Here is a 19,327-nt window from a genome sequence, read left to right on the forward strand (position 1 = left end):
CAAAATGGAAGGCACAGCAGGCCACATCAGACGCACCTGTGCTTTCCTGGTCCTGCACAGTGACCTACACTCAGTCAGCCCCTTCTCTCCCAGATTGATTCCCTTGGTTCTGCCATCCTCACCCCTCTGTACCCCACATCTGCCTTGCATTTGTGCCACTCCAGCCCTTGGTTCAAGATACTCCCTTCATTGAAATTCTCAACTCTTCTTCACCTATTAAAACCCTTCAAGAGCCAGTGCAAAGACTGTCCCTGGAGAAAACCTTCCCCACCTCCTCACCCACCTCTGCCTGATTCCTCCTCTCCCTGCTGTCTGCTCTCTTTACCTCCCATGAAGCCCTTAGATTCCTCTGTTCACACGATGCACCCCTCTTTACATCTATTTTTCTGACCACGTCATAAATTCTCTAGGCTCTGGCTGTGCAGCCCCATAAAATGGAGCTCACACTAAGCCCTCGAGAAAAGATCTCTGGGCTAATTGATAGAAAACCAGATGAATGCTGTTATGAAGAGTCCAATGTGATCACCAAGCTCACTAAAAATAATGATGCTTTCTAAGAAAAACACTCATGATTTTATCCTCCACTCTTGGTCTACGCACTGAGGATTCAGCAAGACAAATCAGCAGATGAAGAAAAGTAATCAGCAGACATCCAAATGGCATGAGATCACTCCACTTGTGGTGACTATGCTTTTGAAGCTATGATTTTCAGGTGATAACCACATTCTGGAATACATATGATCAACAAGTGTCCCCATGAAAATATAAGCTGTATGACAACAGCCAGGCAGTCACTGGAGCAAAAATGGTGAAAAAATAACAGGATGTGTCTAGAATCCTTTGGTACTAAAGATGCTTTAGCAGTTTCTCAAATTTACAAATATCACCACTCTTTAAAATGTTGCATGGGGAAGACAGAGATCCCACACTTTTCCTGGAGGCATCTGCCTGTAACAGTCAACGTCCTCTTCCCAGTCTTGTAAAACCTTCAGTGTTTTGAATTGCAGCTAATCTCCTAAGCCTTCCAGCCTGGAGCACACCTGCCCTGCCCCAAACTATTTTCTAGTGTTTAAGGGCTAGTCTCCTAATTCACGCTTATGTGTCAGTTATCTTTTTCACGTATTTCTGTTTTAAATGCCTAAAGGTGATTGCAAAGTCTTTGAACAAAGGGGGTCCACTTAGGGTCTTCTATCTCTGTAGTCACGGTCACATTCAATTAGCTTTCCTCTAAAATGTGCACAACTGTAGCTGGAATGAAAAGGTAGAACTTTTACTATAGGCAAAATATCTTTCCCTCCATACCATTCAAGAACTGTTAAACAAATTAAACTGTAAATCTAAGACAGCACAGCCGTCTCTCTCTACCACCCAGGAGAACGAGATCAATCAGGACAACAGAACTTCAGGCAGCAAAAAAATGATAACACCATTAAACACATGGGCTGAAATTTACCACTAAAGTAAAGCAAATCTGGCCAATGACATTATTTTGAAATCCTATTTTCAATTCCAACATGTAACTGTTACTGCATATGCTTGCCTGAGCACACTTACACTTTTTCAAAATACAGTCAAGAAAAATTGCAAATGTGATATTTTCAGAAAAATATTTGGGGAAAAAGGGGGTTGTGAAACATCAACTCTGCTATAATGTATTGAAAAATGGACTGTAATATGTACTACATTCAAATATGAAGATTATACTGATATTAACATTTATATATATGTATTTGTATATAAATGTACATTACACAAAATATGTATGTATGTTGTATGTGTATACGTATGCATGCACAGCGATGTATACTTCTGTTCTGCTTGTTTATTTCAGATCAATTTTATTGTTTACATTAAATAAAGTTTGAGCAGTGGCCTCACTCCTACCTTCACCTATAAATTCTGAGCCAGAATCTTACTGTGCTGATGGACAGTGACTGCAATGGGGTGGGGGTGGGGTGGAAAGGCTCGATAATGTGGGTGAATGTAGTAACCACATTGTTTTTCATGTGAAAACTTCATAAGAGTGTATATCAATGATAGCTTAATAAAAAAATTTCTAAGCCAAAGTCCTGTGAGAAATTTCAGCTGGTCTATCCACAGCTAAACCTCTAACCCTTGCAGTTTTACCGTGTTTGGGGCCTATTTTATTTAATACTGGGAGTTGTGTCTGTCCTCACATTCCATTAGATCCAGCCCCAACCTCACAGAGCACAAGCATGGAAGCCCACCCCCCAGTCAGCGTTTATCTATCCTGTGGCATGGGCTCACAGCCCTCCAGGAAAGCCATCCATCGATTCAGTGGCTGAGCCATCAGATGAATGAAAAATGCTCAGGGTGAGAATTTCACATCTATATGAAGAAATCCAATGTCTCCTTGGTGTGACAAGGTAATGTTAGAAAAGATAAAGAACAGCACACAGCAGTACAAAAGGCAGCTGTGAATACATTAAGAGTCCAGGAAATGAAGAAATCCTCCAAAAGGGAGGAGCTGTCTCTAGGCAAGGAGGCAGTTATGTCTAAGAAAACAACCTTGAAACAGGGAGACAGGCATATGCCCTTCCCACGTACAAACCAACCTTTGCCAGCAACAACGAGAAGTCCAGCTTTTCTGATGTTTACCACACCCATCGCTCCTGACTTGAATGTGCTTCATTCGAGAAGCTCTGTGAAGCCAAGCATCAAGAATGCCTCCTCCTGGATGCATTAGGCATTAAATGGCTTTCCCAGGCATCTCTAGGATGGGGACCCGCAGTGCCTCCATGTGTTGGCAGCCGCGCTCAGAAAATAGCGCCCAATGCAGGGCAGCCGGAAGGCCCCGAACTTCCTAATGACAAATCATCCCATACCACTAAACTACATGCTAATTGCGCCTTGGCATAAGGACCAATGAGACCCACCAAATTGTTATGCTAATAAGGCATATGGAGCCGCACCAACCAGGTCAGAGCATGAGAACTATATAAGCAAGCCTCTCCTTCCCCTTTAGGTCCTGCCCAACTCATTTGTTTCACAAAGAGCTGAAGAATAAAGCTTTCTGCAGAAGAATCCTGCTGTTGTTGCGTGCTGTTCTTGCTGGCGAGGACGGGGCACGCGACAAGTGGTGCCGAAACCCGGGAACCAGAACATCACCAGCACAGGGAGGACCCTTCAGACATCTGGAGAGGATTCAGAACTGCAGGTCAGAATAAAACCCGGAGGGGTAAGTTCCGAGAGGCCCCTGCTTTTTAGGATAATGGTTGATGGTTCTCTGTAAATAAGGAGGCACCATGGGGAATGCACCGTCATTAGTCACGGCGCTGCAGACAGCTCTCAAAGAGCGAAACTTGAAGGTCTCCAGCAAAATCTTAGGATCTTTTGTGAAGGAGATAGACCGTGTGGCCCCCTGGTTCATTTGTTCAGGGTCCCTCTCAATCCCGAGCTGGGACAAACTGGGGAAAGATCTTGATAGAGAGGAGGAAGAATGTAGCCTGAGGGGAGGCACCAGGCCCCTCTGGAAACTGATTAGAGCTTGTCTGCAAGATGAGAGATGTGAAAAGGTAATAAAAGAAGGTCAGAGAGCATTGACAGATATCCAAGAGAGCATGTCAGAAACGGAACGGGAAACAGAGAGCGCGCGCGGCCGAAAAAAGGCCACAAAAACGAAAGTAAAGAAACCCCAGAGTGAGGGAGAAAGCCCGCCTAGGGCAAAAGCGAAAGAGCCCCGAGAAGCGAGTGACGATCGCCTCGGAGAAAATAGTAAATACCCCTGGAAAGAGTTGAGGGACCTCCAACTCTCCAATAGGGAATCTGAGGAGGAATTAACGTCCACAGAGGAAGGGGAAGAAAATAAAACCGCAGAGTGCAGAAGTAAGGGAACCAGCAAAGTTGAAAAGCGGACCAAGGAAAAAATGAAAGTAGGGTGTCCCCCGACGCCCGTTGCCCCGCCACCTTACGTGAGTGGCACACTCTCCTTTTGCCACCCAGATACTCTTCAGGCAATTAGACAAATGTTTCCTGTATTTGAGGATAACGGTGTACGCTCTCACCAACACCTGAGTCATAAACAAGTTAAAGACTTAGCGGAATCCGTTCGAGCGTATGGGGTCAGTGCCAACTATACCATAGCACAAGTTGAGAGATTAACAGAGACAGCCATGACACCTGCAGACTGGCAATATGTGACCAAGGCGTGCCTTTCCAGTATGGGACAGTACATAGAATGGAAGGCCTTGTGGCATGATATAAGCATGACTCAGGCGCGCGCAAATGCGGCTGAAGGGCAGCCTGCATGGTCATATGATATGCTGACGGGCCAGGGCCAGTGGGTAGCCAATCAGACCGTCTACCCATTACAGGTCTATGCACAAATAAACGCATGCACTGCCAAAGCATGGAAAGCCCTCACCAACAAAGGAGAAGTATCAGGCAATTTGACAAAAATTATTCAAGGGCCGAGCGAGCCATTTTCTGACTTTGTCGCTCGTATGATGGAGGCCGCAGGCAGAATATTTGGAGATCAGGAACAAGCAATGCCCCTAGTGGAGCAATTAGTATTTGAACAATGTACCAAGGAATGCAGACAGGCGATAACACCCTGGAAACAAAAAGGGATACACGCCTGGTTGAAAGCCTGTAGAGAAATAGGAGGGCCACTCACCAATGCGGGCCTAGCTGCGGCCATATTGCAGAGCCACAAACAAGCCAGGATCGCTAACAGAAATATAAAGTGCTTTCAATGCGGGAAATTAGGGCATATAAAGAGAGAATGCAAGAGCCCAGTTTCAGAGCAAACAACCCAAAAGACCCCTGGGTTGTGCCCTAAGTGTAAGAAAGGCAGGCATTGGGCCAATGAGTGCCGGTCTATTAAAGATATAGAAGGGAAACCCTTAGAACTGCCAAAAAACGCCCAGAGGGGCCCCCATCACCAGGGCCCGCAAATATATGGGGCAACCAGCACGCAAGTGTCATTCGGGAACAACCAGGCCCCCCAAGGAGAGCCACTTCAGGTTCCACGGGATTGGACATCCGTGCCACCACCAGAATAGTGTTGACTCCACAGATGGGGGTTCAGCCTATCCCTTCAGACTTTAAAGGCCCCCTACCACCAAATACCGTTGGGTTGCTCTTAGGGCGCTCTTCTGCTGCCTTGAAAGGCCTGACAGTCCATCCCGGAGTTATAGATCAAGATTATGAAGGACAGGTAAAAATCATGTGTTCGGCCCCTAGAGGAATCTACCCTATATCTCCGGGAGACCGCATAGCCCAGCTCTTAGTTTTACCTAGTCTCCACGCCAATTATCCTGCTACCAACACGGAGAGGGGAGAAAGGGGCTTCGGCTCCTCTGACTGGGATTCAGCCTTTATAGTATTAGATTTAACAGATCGACCGAAATTGACTCTGCAAATAGAGGGAAAGAGCTTTGAGGGAATCCTAGACACTGGAGCAGATAAAAGTATTATCACTGCAACCTGGTGGCCCTCCAAGTGGCCTGTGACCCAATCCTCACATTCATTACAAGGTTTAGGATATGAGTCAAGCCCTTCAATTAGTGCCAAACCATTGAAATGGCGAGCCCCTGAAGGACAAGAGGGTACAGTCACCCCTTATGTACTCCCTCTCCCGGTCAATTTATGGGGGAGGGATGTCATGAGAGACTTAGGCCTCAAACTCATTAATGAATACTCCACCCCCGCCCAAGGCATGATGATGGACATGGGCTACATCCCTGGCAAGGGGCTGGGGAAACACCAACAGGGACGCATAGAGCCCATCCTGCCCAAAGTAAAGAATGACCGTCACGGCCTGGGTTTTTCATAGGGGCCATTGAAGATGCCATGCCCATACCTTGGCTCACAGAGGAGGCCGTATGGGTTCCTCAGTGGCCCCTATCCTCTGAAAAATTAGAAGCAGCTCATTGCTTAGTGCAAGAGCAGCTCCAAGTGGGACACCTAGAACCCTCTGTGTCCCCATGGAACACACCCATATTTGTAATCAGGAAAAAGTCAGGATCATGGAGGTTGCTTCATGATCTGAGAGCAGTAAATGCTCAAATGAGAATGCTTGGACCCATACAATGGGGACTGCCACTCCTCTCTGCCTTACCCAAAGAATGGAAAATGCTCATAATAGATATTAAAGATTGTTTCTTTTCTATACCTCTAAGCTCCAAGGACAGAGAAAGATTTTCTTTCACTCTGCCAGCTATTAACCATGAACAACCTGACGCCAGATTTCAGTGGAAGGTCCTCCCTCAAGGAATGGCAAATAGTCCCACCATATGTCAACTGTATGTTCAGCGGGCGCTAGACCCAATTCATAAGACCTATCCCACGCTAAAGATCATCCATTACATGGATGACATCCTTCTTTGCTCCCCACAACCAGCGGAAATAGAAGAAGCATATATAGATCTCACTAGATCCCTAGAAAATTGGAGACTGAATATAGCAAGCGAGAAGGTCCAAAAATCTAGCGTTAGCAAATTCCTAGGAGCAACCATTTACACAGATGTAATTTGCCCCCAAAAGCTTGAGATAAGACATAATCAGTTGTGAAATTTGAATGACTTCCAAAAACTCCTAGGGGATATTAATTGGTTGCGGCCATACTTAAAAGATACCCACCACTGAATTGACTCCACTATTTAAAACCCTAGAAGGAGACCCACAACTAACGTCACCGCACTCCCTTACACCTGAGGCAATACAAGCCATTCGCAAAGTGGAACAGGCTTTGATGACAGCACAGCTAAATAGGGTTCAATTGAATGAACCCTTTGAGTTGTGTGTCCTTCCCACCCCAGAGCTGCCAACAGCAGTCTTATGGCAGCACGGCCCACTGATCTGGATTCATCCCCAAGCCTCTCAGGCTAGAACAATAAGAGTATTATCCGGCAGCTGTGGCCAAACTTGCTTTGAGAGGAGTAAAAACCTCCATGACTCATTTCAGAGAGGCTCCAGCTAAAATTATAACCCCTTACAGCGTAGAACAGATACAAGTATTATGTGCTATGAACGATGATTGGGCCATACTTGCTTACAGTTTCTCAGGAACCTTTGATAATCATTTCCCTAAACATCCCCTCATCAACTTCGCCAAAAATCATCTCCTAGTATTTCCTCGGGTCACTAGCCTAACCCCGCTGCCTCATGGAAAAACAGTTTACACAGACGGGTCTAAGACAGGCACAGGTGCCTATGTCCATGATGGCAAAGTTGTGACAAAAGGCTACACGCCTGACACTCCACAAATAGTGGAATGTCGCATAGTCTTAGAGGTCTTACAAATCTTTCCTGAACCTTTAAATATTGTGTCTGACTCCTGTTATGTAGTTAATGCAGTCAAATCTCTAGAAGTGGCCAGGCTAATCAAAGCGTCCAGCCCAGTAGCCACTTTGTTCAAACAGATACAATCAGCACTACTTCATAGGCAATCTCCTTTGTATATAACTCATATCAGAGCACATTCAGGCCTTCCCGGGCCTATGACCCAAGGCAACCACTTGGCAGACCTCGCAACCAGAAATATAGCTTTTCCCCTGCTAGACCCTATCACCACAGCTTCAAAATTCCACACACAATTTCATGTCACTGCCGAAACACTGCGCAAGCGGTTTAGCATAACCAGGGCCGAAGCTAGGAACATTGTCCTTAGCTGCCAACATTGCTGCAGCTTCCTTCCCACACCTCATGTTGGGATCAACCCCAGAGGTATTAGGCCTTTACAAGTTTGGCAAATGGATGTGACTCATTTTTCACCTTTTGGGAAACTTAAATACGTACACGTATCCGTGGATACTTGTTCAGGAGTCATCTTTGCCTCCCCATTGTCAGGAGAGAAAGCTTCCCATGTCATCCAGCACTGCCTTGAGGCTTGGAGCGCATGGGGGTTACCACAGATTCTGAAAACAGACAATGGCCCAGCCTATACCTCTACAAAATTTGCTCAATTTTGTCATCACATGGGGATAAAACATATCACTGGCCTTCCCTACAACCCACAGGGTCAAGGGATTGTGGAACGCGCGAACCGCACGCTCAAATCCTATTTACTTAAACAAAAAGGGGGTATTGAAGATATACCCCCCACACCAAAAACTGCCATAGCCCTAGCACTTTTCACTATAAATTTTTTGAATCTGGATGCTCAAGGCCATACAGCAGTGGATGGCCATAATCAGTGGCCAAAAGACCCACAAGAACTAGTAAAATGGAAGGACGTGTTATCTAACCAATGGAAGGGCCCAGAACCAATCATAATCAGATCCAGGGGAGCTGTGTGTGTTTTCCCCCAGGGTGAAGAAAATCCCTTCTGGATCCCGGAGCGCCTAACGAGGAAAGTCCTAAACAAAGGAGATGACTTCGCTGTACCTCCTGACCCTGCTCCTGACACTGGAGACCCCGACTCAGGGAGTATTGAGATGGGGAATCCTGTCTGCCTTTCCTAAGCCTATGCCTGTCCATTTCAATGCAGCCGTTTTTCCGTGCTTTTTCACTACCAACTCTAGTATGAACTTGCCCTACCTAGAAAAGGACACCCTAACAGCCCCGTTGGGAGAAAACCGATCCTTCGTAACTAATGGGTCATTATGCTTCACCACTCAGAATCTAGCTGGCTGTATCTCCCTGAAACGGAGGAAATACGGATGGTTCAGTGACATAATTCTAGAGGCCAGTGGCCTCCCCGTTATGTCAGCTAAATTTGAAGGGCCTAATAAGGAAGGGAGCCCGCCTTATAAGAACATGACTATCCACCAGATGGTTCTCTGGATCAATGGCACATTTGTACACTCTCCCAGGAACAATTCCACCGACAGGCCTCGTCAACCCAAATATGCCTCCCATTGTGTGGGCGACTATGAGGGAGAGCTGTGGCCCTGGACTGACTGTCAGTCAACTGTAGTAACGTGGGCAACTGAGAGGCAGGAGTTTACCATCTCCCCAGATATAGAGGGACGGCCAGCCAATGAGGCTTGGTGGCCAGTAAAAGTGCTCGAAGGCGAGTTTCGTCAGCAGCTGAGCATGAACCCCTTCCATAAATGGATGCTGTGTGGAGTCAATGGCTCATGTACCGACCTCTCCCCCTTTTCCACCCTCCAGGGTGGGGGAATTGGTGTAAAAATTATCACCTTTTGGTGCGAGAACAACCACACGCGCGCACACTGGAACATGACCATGACCCATAACAACGAGAACTACACGTGTTCAGCAAAATCAGGTCCAGAGTCACCTAATTCCCTTTTTCCACCTTCTCCAGTATGCGTATACCCCCCATTTCTGTTTATCTTATCCAATAGTAGCTTTGACTCCTGCTCCAATGAAACCTGCTTTCTGTCTCAGTGTTGGGATGCGCGTAACTTTACCAATGCTTTGGTAGTCCGCATCCCCCGTTGGGTCCCTGTTCCCGTAGATGCCCCTAACACCATGACTCTGTTTTGAGAAAGGCACGATTTCGGCGTTACAGCCGCCATAGTGCTCCTGATCTCCGCGACCGCGGTCGCAGCCACCGCCGCTGGTATAGCTTTAGACACCTCCATCAAATCAGCTACAGAGCTCAATAACCTTGCAGCCTCAGTAGCTTCTGCCCTGGACCAACAGTCCACACTTGATGGCAAACTGAAAGGAGGAATAATGATCCTCAATCAGCACATAGACCTTGTAGAGAAACAAATGGAGGTGCTCTGGCAGATGGCCCAATTGGGATGTGAGAGGAAATATCGTGCTCTCTGCATCACTAGCATTCAATATGAAAATTTTACATGGGCAGCTAATCTGTCACGAGACCTGTCCCAGTATCTTTCAGGAAACTGGTCCCAAGACTTTGATGGGACACTAGAAGAGCTGCGGCAAGAAATAATCCACATCAACTCCACCCGTCTAGATATCTCCGTAGCAGAAGGACTCTCTTCCTGGTTCCTCAGAGCTCTCTCCCACGTCAAGGAGTGGGCGGGCATGGCTGGGATGGGCGTGTTCATGCTTGGTGGTCTCATGCTCTTACTCTGGTTGTTATGCAGACTCCGCAACCAACATAAGCAGGACAAGGTGATCCTTGCTCAAGCCCTAATGGTGCTAGACATTGGCACCTCTCCCCAAGTGTGGCTCAACATGCTTAAGAAGGAAGCTCGGCTTTAGCTTGAGGTAGCTCTTGCACCCTGAGCCCATGTGGCACTGCACCAGGCCAGAGTACCTCATTGCTTAATCACAGCTTTCTCTAAGAAGCTCATGGTGCAAGAGGGTTGAGAAAAAAGGTCCAAACCCTTTGTACCAAGTGGTCCCAACGCCAGCCAGAGGATGCGAGGCAAAGCACTGCAAGAGGTCTTGGACCCCTCTGAGAGGCATGCCTGACTGCATAGGGGTAGATGCCCAGAACCCCTCTCCAAAAAGGGGGCATCAGGAAGTATGATGGAGGTCAGGCCTCTGTCTCCGCCTCTGCTGGCAAGTTCCGCCTTGAGCTTCTGTTAGACAAAAAAGGGGGAGATGTTGGCAGCCGCGCTCAGAAAATAGCGCCCAATGCAGGGCAGCCGGAAGGCCCCGAACTTCCTAATGACAAATCATCCCATACCACTAAACTACATGCTAATTGTGCCTTGGCATAAGGACCAATGAGACCCACCAAATTGTTATGCTAATAAGGCATATGGAGCCGCACCAACCAGGTCAGAGCATGAGAACTATATAAGCAAGCCTCTCCTTCCCCTCTAGGTCCTGCCCAACTCATTTGTTTCACAAAGAGCTGAAGAATAAAGCTTTCTGCAGAAGAATCCTGCTGTTGTTGCGTGCTGTTCTTGCCGGCGAGGACGGGGCACGCGACATCCATGCAATGATCAATCTCTCCATGTGGCTTTCTCCCCAGATGCACAGTCAACCTCCCTATCTGCCACAGCTCCCCTTAACTCTGTGTGCCATGAGGAGACAGCTTTCCCATGCCCTAGATGGCTCACAGCCCTGCCTCTTTCCCAGGGCCTCCCACCGACAAAGTGCAGAACAGTGGGCTCTGGGGGCAGAAGCTCTGTGTCCCAGCTCAGCCACCTGCACCCCAAGGAGCAAGTTCTTGGATTCTCTGACTCTTTCAGTCTCTATGTTCAGTCTCCCCAAGGCTACTTTCTGTTCCATTTTCTTGACAAGCCATGTGGGACAGTCTCATTACATCCTGGACAGGAGATTGGTACATGTCCCCCAGTCACCTATCACTGCTCTCCTGCCAGCCCAGCCCTGCCCTATGGGGCCAGTTCCAGGAGAGATGGGAACACAGGTTCTGCAGGTACCCAGGGAAGACAGATCCTCATCACAGCCCTCTGCCTGGAGGGATCACACCAGCATGGTCATCTGTTCGGACTTGAGCTGATGGAGGCTGTGATGGTATTTTACAGCAGATAAGCCCCATTGTCTGGGAGAGACAATATGACAGCACAACACATACACATACACACATATACATTTCTCTTTCCAACTAACTTTCAGAGAAGGGTGGACATCCCTGTGGTCTCAGAAAAGACGGATGTCCATGTATGCTCATCTCAGGTTGATTGACTTTCCATGTGATTCTAACAGCTTTAGGTTAATGTGGAGAATTTTCAAACTCTGCCCACAGCAGGAACGTAGAAAGTTCCATTATAGAGCACAGTGGTAAGTGTTTCTGAAGTCCTTTGGATCTTTGAATCCATTCTGAGAAGAGATCGTTCTTTATCTCCTGTGACACCACATACAGCTGTGTTCACAGACTCTTCTGTGCCTACGGACGCCAGCATTCCTGAATAAACAGCTGAAGACTTTCTCTCACAGGAGACCATCCATCCCATGTAAGAATTTAGAATACCTGGAAGTATGCTTTCGAAAATAATTCTTTCATTTTTGAATTCGGTATCAGAATGTCAAACCTTTGATGAATTTTCTCCTCAAATCACTAACTTTGAAATCAACTTGTGTCTTTCAGAATCACTCTCTAAACAAAACAAACAAAATGGAGGATGTACGGGAATCCATAGCAGCACTATTCCCAAAGGCCAAAAGGTGGGAGCAACACAAATGTCCACTGCATGAACAGAGACGCAAGCTGTGGTGTATACACGCAGCAGAATATTATCAACAGGAAAACAATCCAATCACATTGCATCAAAAAGAATAAGCTACCTAGGAATAAACCTAACCAAGGAAATGAAAGACCTATACCCCAAAACTACAAGACACTCTTAAGAGAAATTACAGGACACTAATAAATGGAAACAGTGACTCTATAGCATCTTACTAATCTGATGGACAGTGACTGTAATGGGATATGTGGTGGGGACTTGATAAGGGAGGGAATCTAATAACCACAATGTTGTTCATGTAATTGTATATTAATGAAACCAAAATTTAAAAAAAGGAATATTAACCAGTGAATGAAATACTGACACCCATACTATAACTAGATGAACCTTGAAAACATTAGGCTAAAGAAAAGCAGCCAGGTGCAGAAGGACAAGTACTGTGCAATTTCAATTACATGAAATGTCCAGAAGCACTGAATCCATAGAGACAGAAGTAGCCTGTGGTTGCCCAGGGCTGAGGGAGGGAGTGACTGCTTACCCAGCACGGGGTTTAATTCTGGGGCCAGGAAAGCATTTGGGAACTAGGCAGAAGTGGCAGTCACACAACACTGTGAATGTACAGAATGCCAGTGAATTGTTCACTTTCAAATGATTTGTTTTATGTGACTTTCACTTCAATTGCTTGTAAATGCATGATTTAAAAGATATAAAATATATTTTACTTCCTTATCTTGATGATGTTTGTTACAACAGAGCTTATGTTTTCTTTTGTGGGAAAACCTGTTTAAGACACCTGTAAAAGCTCCTCTTTGTATCCCTTTTTAGCAGAGGCCTCTGAGGACTCTATGAATAAGTCCTTCTATGGGGGAAAATAATCTCTTACCCTCTGGATGTGGCCACCAAAAGACAAAACTAGTTGCCGTTTCTGTAATCAATATCCAATAAAAGAAACAGATTCAGACGCAAAGCTGGGCCATCATACGGATTGAAGCAGAGGGGTTTTAAATTTTACCGGGTAAAGAGAAGGGTATGACAGGATAGCTCAGGCTGCTTAGAAGGCAGTCGGCATTGATCTTGAGCATACCCAGGGAGCTTCTTGGAAAGGCAGGACTCAGCCCCACCCAGAACTACACATGAGACTCTGTGCTTGGCCAGTCCCCAGGCATCCCCATCACCGGTCCAAAGCAGTCGGCCGGCCCCTCTCCCTGCAGTGCTGTTATTCTGCCTTCAAGAAAAAGCCCCCACAAGTCCTTGAGAAGCCACCGCCACAAACCCAGCTGCACACGGCTTCTCCCCGACTTCCAAGTCACCTACAAATGTCCTATGCTGCCACCGACACCAGACCCCACCCAGGCCAAGCCTCTGTCAAGCACAGCTCCACGACCTAGAAACCTGCATAGATTTTTCTAAGGTAGTTTTTACCATTCAACCAAGACTACCTTCACCCACGGAAAAGCATTTCTTCCTCTTTCCTTTGCCTTCCCCTACGGATGAACAGGCCAGTTGGTTCTGCTTCAGGCTGAATATTTCTCACAATTCTCAGATCCCCTTATCTCTCTTTTCAACTTTTATTGTCCCCCCAAAAAATCACCTCTGTTTCCAGTTGATATGCATAAACATTGCTCAGAGGCTGCAGAAAAAAGATGATGGTGGCTCAGAGCAGCCTTAGTAGGAGGGGTGCAGAGAAATGGTCAGACCCTGGACCTACGATGAGAATGGAGCCAAAAAGATTTCCTGACAGACTGGAGTGAGCTGGAAAGAGAGATGGACACAGGAATGACACTCATGTTTTTGGCCCTCGCTGCTGTCAGGATGGAGTTTCCATTGCTGAGGTGAAGGCAGGAAAGTCAAGTGCCGCAGGGTGTTCGGACCAGCCTTCCTCCGGTGCACACTGCCACTGCCACTGTGCCCTTCTCACAGCAGGCTGTCTGTATGTTGACAAGGAATCACAAGTCATTATTCCACATGCACATGCCACCCCATAAACCTGGGAGCATGCACCCCCATGATTGCATGAAAAGCCCTGTGGGGCTGCTAGTTCTTACCATCCAACCAAGACTACTTTCTGGAGGCAGGGACTCCACAGAGATTCTACAATGCTCTGTGCTGAGTATCAGGCTTATGTCATGAGACAAGATGCTAAGCTTAACTGTACCCCACAGTTTGACACACAGGAAGGTTACCCGTAATTCTGCATTCCTTACTTCAAGCAGTAAAACAACTGGCGTCTGGAGAAACAATGCGTTGCATCCTAAGAAAGAAGAAAACTCAGCTTCTGCTTAAGTAGAACAGATATAACAACCATGTGTGTATGTACATGTGCACATTATTAAGTCCTATGTTTTATATAATATCACATTATAAAATAATATTCCATTTTTTACATATGAATTACATAAAACATAGAAAATACAGTTTTACACAATATATTAAAATTTGATATAAACATTTATAATGTGTTATGTCTAATAATTATAGGATATAATATTTTATATTTTTATGTATTGTATTTGTATTTGTATGTATTATATATCATGCTATCCTATAATAGATAGACATTACATTACACCTATTAATGTATATGATCAAATATTTTTACTAAACTTTAAAAATTATCAAACCATAATGTGTATCTAAGGCTCAAATTAATCCTCAACCCATTACACCCCAGGCTAATGATGTGGGGTCATCCTCAGTGGACATTGTTATGCTATGGAACTGGCTCCAATGCCTCATCTACCCTGGCATTCTATTCAGCTCATAGACACCCGCCATCCCTGTTTGCACCCTTTATATGTATCTTCTAGGCTGGTAGTCATCCATTAACTGGAAAGTTTAAAAACATGTCAGGAAAATTGGACAGAGAATTCATCTGAGCACCATGCATGCATGCCTCTTGAAAGTGTAGAGGGAAGATCATCAATTTAGCAGGGGAGAACTAGGGCACAGAGTCCAGGTGTGCCAGCCCTGGAAGGTCCTACAAGTTGACAATGAGGGACAAGCCAGAGATTTGGAATAAGGTGAGTGATTCTGGAGGCCAAATGGAGGAAATGGTCATGAAGGTAGGGGCCATTTCCACCAGACCCTATTTTGTTAAGCGTATCCTATCTTCACAAGTCACACATGTATTAGTCAGGTAGGGTAAATGCTGTAAGAAACAGCCGTCATGATTGAACAGAGTAAACACATACCTCTGGCTCCTGAAACATCCCAGCACTGCAGCTCCTGCTCTCACACTGCTCCCGTGCACTTCCCCTTTTTCCATCCTGTGATTTGTCAAACGTTCTAGGGCCGCAAAGAACTTGGCTTCCAGGCACAGCATGGGACAAAAGGAGAGAGCACAGAACATCGCACAGGAGACTGAGGCTAGGACTAGAAGGCGCATATGTCATATTACTGCCACATTCCATGGGACAGAACTCAGGCCTATGGCCAGCCTCTGTGCCAGGGAAACTAGGAACTGTGGCCTCACTGTGTGCTCAGGAGAAAAAGACACAAGTGCAGGGGGCCTCTGCCCCAGGTTGGGGCCACAGAGACCAGTAAACTGGATAGAAAACAGTTACGGAGGAGTGAGCTTAGGAGAAATATTTTTACCCAGTTAGTAAATGTCTTTAAAACTATGATCATGCTCTTTTAATCCTGGGCTGAAATTATATACAACAGGAACACAAAAATAATAACTGTGTTGGGGCAAAGAAAGTAAAAACAGCCAAACATCCAGTAGAGAACATATGAATTGGAATCTACTGCAGTTATAGTGTTGGCTGCCAATCCCTTGGATAACAAAGAGGAGAGAAAACTTTAGCTTCATGTGCCTAGGCGAGTATCCTATCTTAGTGTCAACCCTGACCCACTTTGTCTTCCTGTGTCTGGCCCTTTATTCTAAACCAGGTGGGCCAGCAAGTCACAGGGTTAGCAAATGACAGCTGCAGGCACATATTGAGCCCACTGTCTGTTTTTATGTGGTCTGCAAGTGAAGAATGGCTTCTGCATTTCCAAATGGCTGGCCAAAATCAGAAGAATCATAATACATCACAACACATGAAAATAAAATGAAATTCAAATCTCAATGTCCATACATACAGTTCCATAGGATTACAGCCAAGTTCATGTATTTAGAGCTGTGTGTGGCGGCCTTACTGTACAACAGCAAAGCTGCAAACTGGTAATGGATTGTATGGCTCACAAAGCCAAAAATATTTACTCTCTGGTCCTTTACCGACGAAGTTTACTGACCCCTGGTCTAAGCCAAAGTGGTGACTTTCTGCTGTCAAACACACCATTTTCACTTCTTCCAGTGCAATATGCTCCATATTTAAGCTCTTCAGTGTTTCTGCCTGAACCAAGAAACAGGCTGGCAAATTCATTTATTTTCCCCGCTGTTCCTATTCCTCATCAGTTCAGACCACACCAGATTCTAAGTATAGCAGGTACAGTGGCCTAAGATGATAAGGAGCCCCCTCTGTTTTTCTATGCATGAACCAGGAAGGTCATGCTAAACCTCAAAAGTTTTAAGCAGAGAAAGAATCTTCAGGCTTCTGTATGACCTGGAAGGTTTCTCACCATTTCTTCAAAGAGCTTTCCTCCATGACCGTCTTTGACATCTCATTCGTAAACCCCACTGCTCCCAGCTCTAGCAGCTGGGATCCAGACCCCTTCCATGGCTGGGGACTCACCATTTCGCTGTTTTAAACAAACCCTGCAGCAGCTTCCTGTGGCTGCCATAACAGTCAAAGCATTTACTCATCAAGTCTGTGTGAATTCAAAGCCCTCAATGATTCCCATTCTCCCATCTTTCCCATTCTCCCATGGCTAAAAAGCCATGCATCTATTTATTTCCCCCCGCCACTAGCATACATAGATCCACTGCTTCCATTCTACATTTTTTGAGCAATGGATCCTTTTTCTTTTCCCAAAACAAAGTAATTACTTTTCACTTTTCATCAAATCCAGACTTTAATTCCTAAATTCAAATTTGTGTCTTACTTTATCTATAGTTAACATAATTAGATGGAGCAATACAATTAATAAAAACTATGGATACCTTTTTACACCTGTGTAAACATTTATAATTTATCATATATTTTCTTACTCTTTTGAGCCCAGCAGACCCCTCCAGGCTTGCCAGCTTCCTGGGCTTGCTTCTGCCATTCACTGTTACCCACTGCAGGCCAGCCCCAACTTCCCCAGACTGCACAGCAACTCAGTTTCCCACGTAAAACTAGTTACATCGCCATGTTTGGGGAAGCTTTTACTGTCCCTGGTGAATGACTCCTATTGGATGAAGTCATATTTTTCATAAATTTTAGGTCCCTTTTGCTCTGCCAGCTTAATGTAATGTTGCCTACAAACAGCTCATCTTTCACCTCTGCAAATTTCCTTTATGCCATACATATCAGTGGGCAGTAAGCTAGATAAAACTCCTCAAATCTTCAAGGTATTTTCAAAAGCAAAAATATTTTTATTATTGCATAGTAGACATACCCCTGGTCCACCCTACCTCCTGAAAAGGTGGTGAGCCTCCTGTTATGTAAAGTTACAAATTCTACTATGAAGCCATTACTCATTTTCATGGGAAGGAAGAGAAAGATGACAACATTCACTGCCCAGATTCAGAAACTGGAAGAAATGCAAACTACCAAATGGTCTTCAGCTAAAACAAAGACCCAACATTTCATAATTTAGCCAAGATCCTAAGCCAAGCTAACTCATAACAATGAATTAATGGCACAGCTGGTTGTCATGGCAACTTCATTTTGGTTTTACAGAATCTAGGTGTTAGATGATGCCTAAGAGATATGACTGCAAAATATTGTGGAAATAATGAACAACGGGCATGCTTCAGATCCCAAGCATCACTGACCTTCTTAAGTTTAAACTACCTTTTAAATCTACCTGAAAATACTCCCGACAGCACTCAAGCACTTGATTTATGGTAACAATTTGATCTTGTTTGTCTTCTCTTCACAAAGCATACTTTGAATATGCTGCATGATTTAACTGCCTTAACAGATCTCTGATCAAAGCAACTGTGAAATAATTTCCCACACTTTGCACAGCAAAATCCTGCAAGTAAGTCAACAGTACGGAGAAGAGAAAATGCAATTCAAAATGCATAGAGATAGGGCTGAGAGAAGACAGATTTGCTAATATTACTATATGAAATTATTTCTTTTGTTTTAAGTCTCAGCTGGGAGGTAGCAGCAACTGAAACAATGTTCTCCCAGTATAGTTGCTGGGTTCAAGATGCTTTAGGGAAAGAAATTACTTTCTAATCATGAAATTCATTAGACTGGAATAGCCTAAAAGAGGCCACAGAATGCTAGCAGCTTTGGGCCCCTCGGAAGTTAACACGAGGATAAAGAGAAGGCGGTGGCACTACTGCGCCAGAGGCCATCCGTGGAAGTAAAGCCTGTGAGAGGCCCTGCCGTGAGAGAAGGAACCCAGGAGTCCTTTCTCCTGGCCTCCTCCGTGCGCATCTAAAGCCCACAGATCAGCCTCCAGAGGTGAGGAGATTGCTAAATCGGCAGGTGCCATTTCCTGTGGACAAGGTAAATGTGAAGTTGTAGTAGAGATGAAAAATCAGTGTCCTCCCTGAAGACCTTTCTAAGCTTGTACGCTTTCAGAATGAAAGTACTGATAATGGATGAGTCCAATGCAAAGGCAAGACGTTATCTTGACGGCAGATAGCTGAAGCACGGATGGTCCAATGGGTGGGGAACCTACATTCTCCAGTCTGCTCAACGCCCCTGGCCCCAGGCTGGGATCCTATTATGGAAGGAAAGAAGAGCCTCAGTCTCTGCACAGGGTGTAGAGTCGGCCCTAGAGCCGTGGGGTTCCTCTTCAGCCCCACAGGAACCAGAGAGCCCTGGAGCATTCATCCACAAGAGACCAGCCCCACCTGATTCTGCAGGTCCATGCTGGGGCCCTGGAATGTGCTTTCTAACAGCTCCCCACTTTCCCATCTTTGCAGAAGTGCCTGGAGTTTCTCTAAATAAGCTGTGTGTAGATTGGAGATCCGGGCTGCAAGTGCACCCTCAGATGCTGCCTCTTAACCCCACGCACTGGGGTCCTGTTGAAGCACATGTCCTTTAATACCTGTGCTACTGCTGGACACTTTAGACTCGATGGGAGGCAGACTGCCCAGGTTAGAATCCCAGCTCCATGGTTACCATGTGGTCTAGAGGAAGCCTCCTGAGTTCTGGAGGCTCAGTGAATGGAGGGGACCTGCATAGGGTCATCATGGGGGGCTGAGAATGAAGTGTGGCAATGAGCACCCGGACTGGCCGGCAGGCAGAGCACCCAGGAAATGTGGTGGC

At 45.7% G+C, this 19,327-nt stretch overlaps 1 long non-coding RNA gene across 1 annotated transcript; it reads right to left on the bottom strand.

Annotated features, from left to right (window-relative positions):
• Positions 1–12,120: 12,120 nt before the first annotated feature.
• Positions 12,121–18,220, bottom strand: LOC140847554 (uncharacterized). The gene is made up of 3 exons (XR_012127617.1): positions 15,200–18,220; positions 14,213–14,259; positions 12,121–13,936 (listed from the first exon to the last, which is right to left on the bottom strand). It is a non-coding gene; the product is annotated as an uncharacterized lncRNA (long non-coding RNA).
• Positions 18,221–19,327: the final 1,107 nt, after the last annotated feature.

The sequence above is a fragment of the Manis javanica genome, chromosome Y, assembly GCF_040802235.1.
Source record: "Manis javanica isolate MJ-LG chromosome Y, MJ_LKY, whole genome shotgun sequence".
Taxonomy (NCBI): Eukaryota; Metazoa; Chordata; class Mammalia; order Pholidota; family Manidae; genus Manis; species Manis javanica.